Genomic DNA, 12,714 nt, shown 5'->3' on the forward strand with positions numbered 1-12,714 from the left:
GTGTGGTTGCATATAGCAGGAATCTATTAAAACATATGGCTCACACTCACACATTCATATTACATATACATATGTCACGAGAAGAAGTTTTGGGTATTACTAATGAACATTTTGACAAGCTACTAGGATGAGACAAGAATTGAACTTATTGAACACACTGCTCTGAACATAGAGCTGTTGCCCCATCAACCCAGCTTTGAGAAAAGGAGGAAACTGAGCTTGGTGAAAGGGTTAACCTGGGGTCAGCGATGACAAAGAAGAAGTTCAAAAGCAGAAGGATATGAGGTGGAGTCATCTGGAAGTTGTTGACTGAAGACTGGCAGAAACTTAAAACAACCAGTGGCAAACAACCACGATTTTTCAAACCAATGTAAAATCAACGATATTACTGCCAAAAGCAATGCCATGATATACACAAATGTGTCCACAAAATGTCAACAATTTAAAGAAAAAAGAAAACACTTATTTATTATATTATGACCATATTTAGTCTACATAGTACGTGTGTTATGAAAAAAGATGTCTGCTTTTTCCCCTATCTATTCATCACCCCTTGCTTTCGATGCCTCCTTTTTCTTGTTTTTCAGTCAGTGATTCAGCTGCATGACGAGCAGCAGAGAGGAAATTACAGTATTACACACCGTGTCCACTAGGGAGCTTGTCACAATGTTCCCTTCGTCACTTTCTATTCCTCAGTTTCATCTCAGTCCCTCCCATTTTTAGTCACCACTTCTCTATTTGTGACAGTATTTGGTATGGGGTGTTATTTTGTCTCTGAGCAAAAAATGTCATTAACCAGGTAATTTCCTGTGTATACTATTTTGATGAGCTGCCTGTTGCATTGTGTAAGTGTGTGTACATGGCACATGACAGACACACTGTCTGGGGACTGTGGGTGACAGAGCAACATGCTGCCTCTTACACAGGCCTCTAAACTTCACTCCCTGGAGGGACTCATGTAACATAATAGGAGAGCAGAGATAAAACAAACACATCAAAACCTCTTTTCATAGCTATTCCAAATGAAAAAAATGTTATGTGCTAAGAGCATAATGTCACTGAGACCGAACTGTGGAATGGTGACATATTTAATGGACTGGTATGTACACAAGCTCACAAATAATACATTAATAAACACCATGATGCTGAGGAATATATGACACTAGTATGACATAAAGCTCTTTACTATATTCGAGTTAAAGGACAGGTGTGGTGATATTCTGTACTTTTCTTATTGTCAGTAATGGACTAATCTTACTTCTGCTGTATTATATATAAACACATGAGCCACACCTGGGTGACATGTTCCTTCATTAACTTGGGCATGCCAGATTTTTTTTGTGAGTTTATTTCATATACACATAACTACTACCATAACAAATCTGTGGGGAACAATAGTCCATCATTATTTCCTCCAGTTGAGAAAATGTAGTTAAAAAGTACAGTTCCCTGCTGTACCAGGAGATTACTGAGCCTTTGTTTAAATTAAAATATACATTTGTAACTTATATTTTCAGTATTTACATCTCTTTTCATAGGATTTGTTGACAATAAAAAATACAGAATATCAAAAGCCTTATCATTTAAATATACAGGTCCCAATAATACTCTACAAACCCTAAACTTAAACACACACTTATGTTTCTGGTAAACTCACAAACAAGATCTTCAAAGAAGAGACAGACTTCATGCCTCTTCTCCTCAACCCTGTTTGATTAGACATGGGCACACACCCACCCCCTCCCTGTATGAGCACCATGGCCGCAGCACAACCCACCAACACACCCCTACATACAAGAAAACACAAACACAAAGACGTCCCTCCCCAATCTAAACACAAACACAGCTTGGTCAAGATATCACAACAAGACGGCTGTCCTGGGAATTAGGACTGCTCTTTTTTTCTCTCCTCCCTCTTCTCCCTGAGTAACGACATGGCCCTATGCCCTGTGAAATAAATCACATTAGCAGGCTGTCACACAAAGAACACCGTGTCCAGGTTAATGCTAGGTTTACATTTCACGGGGAACATTTCACACATTTTCACCAGTAATACTATGGGGAATATGAGACGCATTTAGTATGGCCACTTCAGTGACAGAAAGGACATTTGAAACTTGTTGGAAAGTTAAGCTTCATTTTAAGCCTTTTGAGCTTGAAATAAACAATACTGTTTACAAGTGACATTTCCTTTGTTAAACCTCTAGATGAATGCAGTTTTTAAAAAACGCATTCAAAGTAAGAGAGAAGAGAAAAAAAGCATCATAATTCCTACTGTAGATCTGTCTTGCAACTCAACACAACCCTTCAAGACTCACCTTCTACTTTGAAAATGATGTAAAAATTCAATAGTGCTGACAGCAGAGATGCATGGTAAACTCTATTAAATTCAATCGCCGTTATCTAACCAGTGTTGACAGAACTAAATGCCATGGCGTCAGGAAACGATACCATCCTGTCCTTCAGGTTTCAGTGCCAGATAGAGAGCTCATTATTAGCCTCCGGCTGTATCACTACAGCCTGAGGCAAACAGACAAGGCTGTGCATGATTCACATTATTGTCAGGGAGTGGTGTCTCATTCTAAGGAACAGATAACCAAACAGTTTGTCACTGAATACAACGGAGGAACAAGTGCATTTTCATACACAATACAGAACACAGGCACGATATTTGCACACAGACACCTATACACATATTATGGGCTCTACTTTCATGAACAGCTCAGCAGAGGGTTTCTGCAGCCAAACTCATCTATGGGATTCTTTGTTTTGCTCCACGAGGACTTTTTTTCCCTCTTCATTTCTCCATCCTTCTCTTACTCAGTGCAGTTTCCTGCAGCCCTTCTTTCCCTCTCTTTCTCACTCCTCCACCTCTCATTTCTAACCCACTCTCGAGGTGTCAGGTTTCTACAGCTGGTTCACATTAGCGCCCCCATCTCACGAACATCCCTCCCACCCTCCCTCTCTCGGCACCCTTTCCCTCCTTCGTTCTCCTCCTCCTCCTCTTCTACCTCATGCTGACCTCTGCCTGTCCTGGCTGGCCATGGGGCTCCAATGAGCAGAGAAGGCTGGGTTGATTCTCACTCACTCATGTAATGTCTCCCACCTCTTTCATTCCTAATTCCTATGTCCCCAGCTCCAGAATCTCTTGCTCTCCTCCCTTCCCCAATCCCTCATTCCCCACTTTCTGTTGTGCCAATTTTCTCCTCCTACCTCTCTAGCTTCCTCTCTTCAACTACAACCCCACCACCGCTACCACCTCCGCCTCCTCCAGTCACTATTCTAGTCTCAGCGAAGCTTAATAACTCTATCATGCTTTCCCCCTGTGGCCATTGCGGAGAAACAGTGTGAGAGCAAGAGCATAAACCGGCTCACATTTCAAACCCTGGATCTCTCCCTGGCTTGGTTAGAGCACCGGTGGCCTATTCACCGTACTGTAGTCCTGTGTGTGCTTGCATGGACATTACAGGTCAAGTGCAAAACATGCCACTGGATTTCTTGTTGCCTCTACTCCTGACATCGCTTCAAGTTTGATGGCAGTTAATAAGGAACTAAAGAGCAATTTCAGACTGTGACTGGAGCTCTATCTTTGAGTGTCAACCTCATCATAATGGCATTCAAAGCAATGAGCTGTCATTCATTCTGCGACATCACACTCCTCATATGTGTAAATCTGCATCTTTCTCCAGATAATTTAGCGCCTGGATGATGATTGATATGAACCGTCACAGTCATATCAGACCCAGAAGTGACACAAATAGCGAGGCACTTTCTAGACTAGACAGAGAAATGCTTTGGCACCACTTCTAATAGTCAATTGTTGCTGCTACTACTGCACACAAAATAACTAGCTGCAGTTCACTCAGACCTACAGAGACAATGACCCCAGACTCTCATGTGTATGCTAAGAGTAAGAAGTGAAAGCACAGGTAGAAGACAGTGTAGGTAGCTTTTACTATGTAACAAATAGGAAAAAGAGAGTGGAAAGACATTAGACAGTAGTGGTGCATGTGTGGGAAGCTTACTAGCCAATTCTACTTCCTTCCAATCTCACTTGTGGTCTCCACAACCATTTTCAATAATAAATGGTCATAAGTGGTCAACCTTAAAAAGTGGGTGCTAAAATACTGACAGAAATGCAAAAAGGTTTCCAGATAACACTACCCATCTCGACCCCAGTGGTACATTGAGGAAAGGCACCAGCTATGCCACACTTTCACACCGTCAATGTGGTACGTCTGAAAGAGAAAAGCTGGCAGGACTGTACCAGTTAGTCTCACAAATGAGCTGGTGCTACAGAGGAGAATAGCTCTATTGTAAATTGGAAAAATAAAACGCATCTAAACTTAGATGAAAAGGTTAAATTGTGGGCTCTTTTTGTGAGGGATGGAAACTATGAATCTATGACTAAATAATCCTTAGTAGCAGTGAAGTTTTTGTGGGTTGGGGGTGTGTATCTGGCACGCTCCCTCACTTCTCACTATTTTTTTTTTCTCATTTTCATAGAGCAGGGGCAACAAAAAAAAGAGAGTAGGTGCTCAGAGGGAGGTGTGAGAGTGATCGAGAAAAAAAACACAAGGGGGGAAAAAAAGAGGAAGGTGGTTATAGTGAAGAGAAAGCAATGAGGTGGAGGTAAAAGCCTAAAAAGCCAGTAATGAGAGAGTGAGACAACAGACATGCATAGTGAGAAGGAGGCTGAGCAGTCAGACTGAAAAGCATCAGTGCAGACAGAATAAAGTAGTGCAGAGCAGGGTGGAGTCCAAACTCGGGCCATGTGGTAAAATCTCAGACTGCGTTTAGTAACATGTTCAAAAAGGCTTTTGAGCGAGGCTGTGGTACACAACACAGGACCCGTTTTGCCTCTGAATACTCTTTCAGTTTGCCTGTCCATGTTGTTCTGTTATTATCCAGTTTCTGTGGTTGTTTAAAGTGGAATCTCCGACAATAGGTCTCTCAGCCTAAAAGAAGTTTCATATCTAAGCTATGCATAGTCCACCACTGACTCATTTAGACATAAAACAAATAGGAACATAGTCTACACTTTGTCTACATGAGGTTACCTGATAACTAAATTGCTAGAGTTGACAAAATATTGAATGAATTGCCTGCAGCAATGAAGAGATTTTCTGCCAGCTACAATGATATTTTTCACTTTGGTATTTGTTTATTTCAAAAGTCTGCTTTGAACCTCCCACTGGGAAATATAGAAGCAAGTTGTTTTTTTGGTTCTTTTATGTATTTCATTGTGTGTTCATCTGTGGATAATTCAGTAACAAATAAAAGCTAAATTTGATTTTTTTTTTTTTTTAAGTTGTTCTTGGAATGATTAATGAACAGAGAGCAGATGCACTCAGCCCAATTTTACACCACAATGTGTGTACAGAGAATATGTGACAACACTGAGGTCCTCTCGACCCCACAGTGTTACCATCACTGTGTAACAGGGAGCCAATTGTCACCTCACTGTATGTGGGTTTACAGTCTGGTTGCTACATTCCCCACTGTTTTGTAAAGCTTCCTCTATCTTGGACTTAATTTTAATCTCTGATTCTATGAGCAGCATGATGTTCATCTGCCTGTTTGTGTTTTACCATTTGTTTGTTTATTTTGTGGGTACATGAGTGTTTCCTTTATTGTGGTGATCCTCAAAGACAGATTAAAATCCCAATGACCACTGACAGCATGCTACGATGACTGCTCTCAATCTGAGTTAGCGCTAGCATTGAAAGGATATGTTTATTAACCAGTTAGTCGATTGTCAGCAATCTTGATAATAGATTAATCTTTTAAGACTTCTATTGAGCACAATTGCAATAATTTTGCTGGTATCAAGACTTTCAAACTTTTTAAATATCTGACAAAATGTATGATGAATTGATTATATTTGTGTGTTGGGCTGTGCACTGATATAACAAGCAAGAATTCACCTTGGACTCAGGAAACTGTGACTACAATGTAAAAAATGATATCAATAATTAACTGATAAGACAAATAATCATTTTGTTGCAGCCCTGACAGACACTAATGAACAGTCTGTGTCATCATGAGCATGAGAATGTTAGCTGCACTTCAAATCTCTCAGTGCCAGCATGTGAACTTCCCTGGGGCTCAAGGTGACCCTGACTCTCCAGACACATACACACACACACACACAGAGTGTACATATGCAAACATATACACAAAGAAACTCTTATCCTTGTGGTTCCTGTCTCCGCCACATCTATACTGTTAGCTGGACTGTGGGAAGGAGAGTTAAGTAAGAGCAGGAAATCACTGCAGTGGTTTCTAATCTCCTTCTCTGACTTTATTTTAGATCATAAGACTAACCTAGTTAAAATCTCTTTAAGTGTGCCTGATAAATTGGGTGCTGCGTTTCCTGTGGAGGAGTGGAGGTATGGAGCAGAGAGGAGGACTGATTGGCCTGAAAGCACCAATCTCCCATCTTCATTTTTAGTCCACTTTCTCTGTTTACTCTAGTCCTCCTGTTTTAACCTAATGACATGAGACTGAGACAACAACAATCATAGCAAAAGAAAGTCCTATGAACACACAGATATGAATGGAAGATAGAAATTGTAGTTATACTAAAGGCAAAAAGGTGAATGTGTTAAAAATGGGTCAGTGATTAAACAGAAATAAAGGTGATAGTAGTGAGAAGAGTTTGGGGTTGTAGGAGGATTAAAAGGCCAGGTGAGTTGTGTCCGGAGGCACCTAAATCCCTGAGTCGGAGGGTGAAACTGAGGCATGGATGGATGAGTGACAGCTTGATGAAGGAGATGTAGAAAGGGAAATTACACTCCCTCTCCGCTCTGTGTCTCCCTCCTCTGCCACCCCCCCCCCCCCCCCTCCACTCCTCGCTGCTCTCTCATCATTAGTAAGGAGTTGTGCCTCGAGGTATTCCTCCTCAAATTACCTGAAAAGAGACATCCTCTTTTCTTTTGGCCCTCTCTCTTCCTCTGTCTGCCCTGTGGGCAAATTCTACCTGTCAGATCAAACAGGCAGCCAGTCGACACAACACAGTAACTCTCTCCCCTCACTCTTAAGAAGAGCTTCTTTTCTTTTAAAAAAAACCCAACAAAACATTAAGGCATGACAGCGACTGTGAGAGAAAAAGAGAGAAAAAAAAGAGGCATTGAGGGAGGGAGAGTTAATCAGTTTGCACCACAGCCTAACAGTAGACAAAGGGATCTTGTTCTGGAGTAAAATAGGGTTTGGAAAGCATTATGTGTGCAGCCTCACTCTTGCTTGGATTGCTCAAGTATGAACTTCACGAGCCAGACTCCATGTTAGTGGCAGGAATCCTCAAATACACAAGACAATATTTTATCAGAATATACTGTATGTACAGCATGTTTCCCCTCAACAGTGACATAAGTTATGAATAGCTCAACCTTGTGACATGCACAGATCCACACTCACAACACACACCTTTTTCTCACACCCAAGGCTAGCAGTGTCACCGGTTAGACAGCTTACTCTGTACCCTGTCCTGCAAGACAGCTTATCAGCCTATCCCACGCACTCTGACTCTCTTCACAACACTGTTTTTATCCAAAATGAGACACCAAGGGCCCTATTTTAATGATCTATAGCGTATGGAGTGGGGCATATCCAAATCCACTTTTGCTATTTTAACGGCGGAAAAATGGTCACTGCGCCAGGCGCATGGTCTAAAAGGGTTGGATTTAAGTCCCCTCATTAATCACAGGCATGTTTCGGGCGTAACACGCGGTAAAGTTTGATGGCGGATTTACCAGGATTGGTCACATGACTACATTAACAGTTTCATTGATCATTACTGGGATTGACTGATTCTGAGACATAGTGGCACGTCATTGTGACTTTTTTTCAATATGTTGATGTACATCATAATACAAATTCACATTGTGGTCCTTTTATTTGTGATGTTTTGCATATTTGTGTGCGTAACAGGCACAGTGTCTGCACGCTGCGCACCCACCTATATAGGAGCATATTGGACTCCTCATGATGCGCCCTTTAATAACAATGACATATGCACCAGTGACTTTAGACTTGGTTTTTTTTGGTCAGTAGCGCAATCGCTTTCCTCTGCCTCAAAATAGCAACATGACACCAATGCGCCTGATCACACCTTATTTTGAGATCAACACACCTATAGGCACACAGACTGGTGCAAGTGTATTTACTATTTACACTTGCACCGGGGTAAACTAACAAAGACACATGCACCACGCCCACCATTCGCTGTGCGCCGACTGCAAGATGGGGCCCCTAAACTTTCTATGCAAACAGAATCTCCATTTCAAATTTGGTTCTTATGGACATTAGAATGCAGGCTGGTTTTAGTCTATTAGGGTTCAGTGATGTCAACAGAATTGGCATCTGACGATGTCCACAGTGCAGCATTGCAATGATATGATGAGGGAGGGAGGTGCTTACAGTAACGTCTGTAATTGTTGTCAGCTCAAGTACTTCACATGGCCCACTGTCTTTCCTCTGCTGCACTGGAGCTCACTCACACACACATAAAGCTGTCAGCCCCACCCACAGTGAAGCACAGGAGAGGAAAGAAACTCAGCATGAACATACATAACAGGAAAACTCAGCAGACAGTCACACTGAGCTGAAATCAAATGAGTGCAATAAATGAGATAAATAACAGATAAACAGTCTCTACTGCGTTTTGCTGTAATTTACAGTTGTGCTAAGTTTCTCTCCTGTTTCACGGTGGGTGCGGCTGACCGCTCTGTGTGTTTGTGAGCGAAGAAGAGAGAGTGAACCAGCTTGAGTTGACAACAACTAACTACACTCTTTTAAAAACACAATATTATAACAGTGGTCAATGACCGTCTGCCATCGGCGATAGACGATCACCCATCAGCCCAACACTGGAGTCTATGTAACATATGTGAACACAAATATCTGCTTTCTATCCTATAAAGGTTTCCCTTCCCCTTTTCTTTCTCTCTTAAAAATGAAAAAAGCAGATGAGTCAAAGTTGTGAAATGTCTCTAAAAAGGAATTAAACAGTGAAAAACAGACACCTACATATGACTAGAGTAGATACCTGTTGTTGCTTCTCATTTAGAGCATTACACACAGGCTGACTAACTGAACATGGAAACGCTTTGAAATGTCTCACAAAACATCAGTTGTCCGCAGTGGTACCTTTACTCATATTAGTAAATCATTTTAAATGTATGATTAATTATGCAGCTCTGACCCCAGGAGTGCTCCATGTGACATAATTAGGCTGTTCCGAGCCAAAAGGCCACAGTGGCTGTTTACTTACAACCGGCTGCCTTTAATACACTGAGGAGACTAATAAACACAAAATTAGATTTTACACAATGAGCCTTTTGAGCAGCAGCACAGTGCAGAAAGGCCAGACAGAGGCAAGTGCGTGCCATTTGTGTGTGCACAAGTGTGTATGAGTGCGTGTATAGTCATCCGTTTGCTTACGAATAGCAGAAAAAATGGACTGACTAGTTAATCAGTATAACAGTAGGCCTGCGCTCTGTCAGCTGACTCCTCTAAACTGAAAGACTCCTCTCTGTGTGTCTTGAGGGAAAGAGGCTCCTCTACTGTTTTTCTTTTTATCATCAATATCATCATTTCATTGAGAAAAAACTTAAAGTTCAAGAATGGAGACAGTTTGGCTGAGCGAGAACAAGAGTAAATACAAGACAAACATAATAGGAAAAAACTCATGAATAATTGCTAGTTTCATTGCACAAATACATAAGCAAAAAATGATTACATGTGATTACAACAGTGATTAAAGTAATAAAATTGGTAACAAAACCTTGAAGAGTGTGGTCAAGCCTTTTTGAACTGCAGCAAACAATTTAAGCATTTTAAACTAACTATTGTCATGATGCCCCCACCCCCCCACCCCCAAGTCTAGTATAGTTACACACATGCACATACGTATGTAGACAATGAGCCTCTTTGCACCTGTAGTACATCAATGTGACCTTCAATTACATGGAAAGAATGTCAAACACTGATTAAGTAACGATGCTTTTTCTCCCTTTTTAACAGAAGTAGCAAAGTGTTGAAATTCCAAAAGCTCTGGGAACAGACACACTGTGTGATTCACATCACATCTGATGAAATATGATCAGGTTCGTGAACTGGCTATGGTGTGTTTTTTTCATTGGGACTTGGCTCGGGAGTGGCAAAGCAATTATAAAGATAGCTCAGTCTTAATTACAAACTAGGCTAAGCTGTCAGAGTGTGGAAGGCATAGATCAAACAGGCCAATGGGCTCCTTTACTCAGAGGCACTTTTCCTTAATGGTCTGGTAGTAGAAGAGACTTACTTTCAGGGTGTTTTCAGTTTCCAATATAACCTGTGTCAGGAAACTGGAGGCTACACTAACGTGAGGTAGTAATTAATAGCTCTGATAAGCATTTTGATCAAATCAGCCAAGTTTCAGATTATTTTTTCTAATCAAATGTACTCAACAGTTTGTTTCTCATGTAATAAAAATGTCTTACTGCCTTGAAATTAGGCATGGGCCGGTTACCGGTTTCAAGGTATACCGCGGTATGAAAAAGTCACGGTTTCAAAACCACTAGAATTTTCCATCATACCGTTCCTGCGGTATGAGCGTTTTTTTTTTTTTTTTTTGGATGTCTCATCAGAGAGAAAGTGGAGGCCCCTCAGGTCGTGTGCAGCAGCAGCGTAAAGTACCCCTCCCCCTGCACACCTCCCTGTTGCAGCAGGTTATACATGTATGATGGCTGAGGGAGGCGAGCCCACCGAACTTTTTCCCCCGTTGAAAAAGACCAAGTCAGCGGTATGGGAATACTTTGGGTATCATAAAAAGAGAGACGGCCACGGCTTGGAGGAAGAAGGTCGTCCAACCTGTAAAACATGCTTGCGGACGGTGGCAGCCCGAGGAGGCAACACATCAAACATGATCGCGCATCTACGAGAGCACCACCCATCATTATATGCTAAATTCAAGGTAAAGTTAATGCTGTCTTGAAATGAACGAGCGTCTTAGCGTCTGGTATTAGTGAAATGAGCTTGTTACTGAGGCAGATACGATAACTACTAGTTATCGTATCTGCCTCGGTAACAAGCTCATGAAAGAAAAAAAAAGTTATCCATCTTAGCATGCTAGTTATTAACTAGCATGCTAAGATGGATAACTTTTTTTTTCTTTCATCAGTCTTTACTGTTAAGATGGATAACACCAGCTAGTTTCCTCTCTAACATGACGCGAAGAAGAGAAGCACAGGCATAATGTTTTTTTTTACTTTAATGCTAAATTTTTAAATTTTTGTTTTATTTTTTTTATTATTTATTTCTTTATTTTTTATTAACGTGTCATGCACCAGAAGTAAGCCCAGCTCAAGTGGGCTTACAAGACACCAAACAAAAGAACAAATAATAGCAAATGAAAACCAGTTAACAGACATTAGAGCAATTAAACATATAAACCATGCTGACACTTTTTCTAGACTTCAGATACATATTTAGCAAACTTAAAGACATTAAAGTTAAATAATTAAGTTTAGCTTGTATAGCCTGTGGTATTACAAATTCAGGTTAAATTCACATGTCTGTCTTATTTTTTTCTTTTTAGGATAGCAGTAGCTCTGGCAGCAACAGGGCATCCACGTCAAAAGCTGAAGGTCAGCCCACAATTCAGCAATCATTCCAGAAGCAAGTCAGCTATGCAGCCACATCAAAGCATGCTAAAGACCTTAACAATGCTGTGGCATACTTCATTGCCAAAGACATGATGCCCTTTCAAGCTGTGGAGAAACCTGGGTTTCTGAAACTGATGAAAACAGCAGTGCCACTTTACAAAGTGCCGTCAAGAACATTCTTCTCAAAGAATGAAATCCCAAAGATGTACGCCGAGGTCAAGGCTCATGTGCAGAAACAAGTTGCAAAAGGGGTGTGGTTTTCTGCAACAACTGATTTGTGGACTAGCAGTGGTGGTAGTGGAGAACCATACATTAGCTTCACAGTTCATTTCCTCTCTCCAGAGTGGGAACTTAAGTCCTTCTGTCTAGAAACTATGCTATTTCCAGAGGACCACACAGCTGATCACATCTTAGAGTGTTTTGGAAACATGTTGCAGGAGTGGAACATCACAGATGGCAGATTGTCTTCCATCACAACAGACAATGCTGCTAACATGAAAAAAGCATTTCATGACCAACCCTATGTTTGGCTTGGATGTTTTGGCCATAACCTCAACCTAGCTATAGCCAAAATACTTAAAATTCAGAAGGTTGACACAGCTGTACGAGCATGCAGGCATCTTGTACAAGGTTTCTCTCGCAGCTGGAAGAGAAAAAGAGAACTGAAGAAGCAGCAGGCAACCCTGGACATTCCTGAAAAGTCACTAATTCACGATGTAGTGACAAGATGGGGGTCCACCTTCAAAATGATTGAGAGATTTCTGGAACAGCAACAAGCATGTTGTGCAGTTCTTGCAGCAGACAGGAGCTTATGGCATTTAATGCCAAAAGACAGTGATGTGCTAACTTTGGAAAGGGTCTGCGAACTCCTGGGGCCTCTCAATGACTTCACTGATTTACTTGGCTCTGAAACAAAGACCACCCTCTCATCTTTGAAGCCGGTTATGGAACACATCACTGACGTACTGCATGAGAATGAGGGAGATGATGCCCTAACAAAACAAATGAAAAAGATTATGATGGATGATCTGCAACAACGCTACTCCTGTGAGAGAGTCAAGAAGGT

General features: G+C 41.3%; 1 protein-coding gene across 1 annotated transcript in view; it reads right to left on the minus strand.

Annotated features, from left to right (window-relative positions):
- The window catches only part of notch2 (notch receptor 2), a 46,065-nt gene that overhangs the window by 20,357 nt on the left and 12,994 nt on the right, over nt 1–12,714 (minus strand).

This window comes from Scomber japonicus, chromosome 7 (genome assembly GCF_027409825.1).
Source record: "Scomber japonicus isolate fScoJap1 chromosome 7, fScoJap1.pri, whole genome shotgun sequence".
Taxonomy (NCBI): Eukaryota; Metazoa; Chordata; class Actinopteri; order Scombriformes; family Scombridae; genus Scomber; species Scomber japonicus.